We start from the raw sequence: 3118 nt of genomic DNA on the forward strand, positions 1-3118 counted from the left end.
ACCTAACACCCAATTAATAAAACACTAATACAAAGTTTTCCTCTGTAAATTTAAACAAAAAAAAAAAAATACTAAAAGAAACTATTTTATCATCATTTCTTTTTTCTATATTTCAATTATATATAAAATCCTTTAAATAAAAAAAAAAAACATGTTTTTTTGTCTTAAAATTTAGAAAAAGAAAACAATAAATAAATTCACATTTTTTTTTTTCAAGCGTTTGCATGGCTATTTATTTTCAATACTGCTATCATTTTTTTTATTCTCAAAAATGTTAATAGTTGTTTTTATTAGAAAATTAAAAAATTGATTATAGACTACTAAAAATAGTAAGAAAAAGTTAAAACTTATGCATAAATTAAAACCTAAAAACTATTCTAATATTTATAATGAAATGTTACAACACTATATGAATTGAATAACAATGAAGACATTAAAATAGATAAGGATATATGAAAAAAAATCAAAATTATTAAAAGAGCTAGAGAGAATAAAGTAAAATAATGTCATTATTTTTCTCAAAGTGGTTAAACATGGTCTACTAATAATATTACAGATATATTTCTTATAATGTTTAGATGAATAATGTGAGTTAAAGCATTTTATTTTGTTCATGCTAAATCAAACGGAAAATTTGTACTCATAAACATATACACTAAGGTAGGTTCTTAAAAGTTATATAAACAAAAAAAAAAAAATATATAAATATTTTTTTTGTTTTTATGTGTATATTTATAATTATAAAAAATATATATATTTTTTTTTTTTTTTATATGACTTTGACTTTGAAAAAAAATATATGATAATGGTTTTGTTTTTTTTTTTTTTTTTTCTTTATTTTCTCTTACTTTTTTTTAAAGAAAAAAATTAATTCTTTTCTTTTTTTCTGCGTAGTTGAATAATATGGAAGCATAATTTTTTTTCATGTTTTATTAAAAATGTAAGGTAAAAGATTACGCACGTAGAAAATTGTGTGAAATAATTTAAATAATAATTAAGGTAATTAATATTTGATATTAATTAGTTAAAGTAAATAATTTATCTAATAATTTATTTTTATAAGAATAAATTAAATAGAGCATACATGCTCTTTATAATTTGTTTTTTTATTAATAACAAGGTCATCTAAAAGTCAATTAATAAATCATATGGTTAACTATGTATTTTCTAAACAATTATTAATTCTTTATTCTAAAAAAGGCCAATAATGTCTTTTAATAACAAAATATATTTTCTGTAATTTGTTAATTTTAAGAAAATTTAGTAAATTAAAAATATGCATATTAAAAAAATTTTTTTTTTTTTTTTTTTTTTTTTGTATGAACACTTAAAAAAAGTTATACAAGTGTAATTTTATGCGAAAGATTATTTTTTTTATTTTTTTTTATTATTCTTTAAAAAAAAATAATTTTTCTTTAAAGTGGCTTTTATTAAAAATACATAGTGTTGTGTATAGTATTTGTTTTATAAAGTATATGTTGACTCAATTGTGAAATAAATAATAAAGTCAACATTAAATAATATCTCATTAAAATTAATAAATACATAATAAAATTAACTTTGCTTCTAAAGTAAAATTAATGTTAAATAGTATAATTTTTCAGTAATTCATTATTATATTTAACATTTAATATAATGATTAATAACATAAGTAGAAAACTCTCTATATTCTCTTTATTAACTCGACTAGTTAAAAAACTATAAAAGTGTTTGAATAGAATATTAATAAATCAAATATTAAGAAAACAGTTTAATAAAGTCTATGCATATTAGTTACTGTCTATTGTATTAATTATATCAATATTTTTTTTATGAATTAATAATATTTATTTAATTAAATTATATAACATAAATAGTTTATTTAATATAAAAATTAGAGTTCTTTATATAAAAGCATATTAACACAATTTTTTTTTTTATTATGAACATATTAATTATTTATTATGTAACATTTATCTAATTTCATGAAAAGTTCTGGCTATAAAAATAAAATTTAAATTCTCAATATAAATATCTATGAATATATATAAAATACACTTCATTTATGCAAGTTAATAATTCTCCAAAAAATAAGAACTTATTAAACAAAAAAAAAAAAATAAAAAATAAATAAAAAATAATATTCATCCAAAACAGAAGATAATTAAATTTTTTCAAATTAAATTGCCTAATGTATGAAAAAAAATAATTCCAAAAGGGTAAAAAAAAAAACTATTAATGAATATATTATTACTAAAAAAAAAAAAGTATTATTCAAGGAAAAAAATTAAAATTTCTTTTATATTATATATATATATATATATCTGTACGACAATATTTTTAGCCATATTAATAAGGTATTTTTTTAAATATATTACATTCCTAATTATTTCTCTGCATTATATTAAAATTCAGTTATTTAAAAAGGTGAACAACACATTATTTGAGTAAGAATATAATTTTAGTATTTTCTTTTCTATAAGATTTTTTATTAGAATTTTATACATTATATTACTTTAATTGTACCTAAAATCTTATTTTTCTTTTATTACATGAACATAATAGAAGGAATTCCATTTTATTATATTTGTTATTATTAATTAAATGATAGTTATAATTAAAATATGCATGTTACATCTTCATTACCTTTATAATTTATATTATGACACATATTATTTTTTTTATATTTATGTAGTTATTTATAATGATTCATTAATAAATACATGATAGTAATTACTATTAATTTTTTATTTTCTTTTATTGAAATGCTATCATTTTTTTAATGATAAAAAGTATGCATGTAATCAACTTAAAATTAAATTTAATTTTTCACTATAATTAAAATATATACAAATGTAGTGACATTACTATATTATCAATGGAATAAAATTAAAATGATTGTTAATTAAATTCTCAATATATGTTATGTAATGTATCTTCATAATTTTGATTGTAAAATTAAAATTGCTATTATTATTACATTTATTTTAAATGCATGTAATTCCTTCATATTACCCTCTTTTTACTTATTTTTTTTCATTTTTCTTACTTTTACAAGTATTTTATGTATTATACTGCAAATTAAAAAATAAATTAATGCATGCATAAATTTTTAATATAATTTTTTTTCTAAAACTAA

This window comes from Plasmodium gallinaceum (genome assembly GCF_900005855.1).
Source record: "Plasmodium gallinaceum strain 8A genome assembly, contig: PGAL8A_v1_77, whole genome shotgun sequence".
Classification (NCBI taxonomy): Eukaryota; Apicomplexa; class Aconoidasida; order Haemosporida; family Plasmodiidae; genus Plasmodium; species Plasmodium gallinaceum.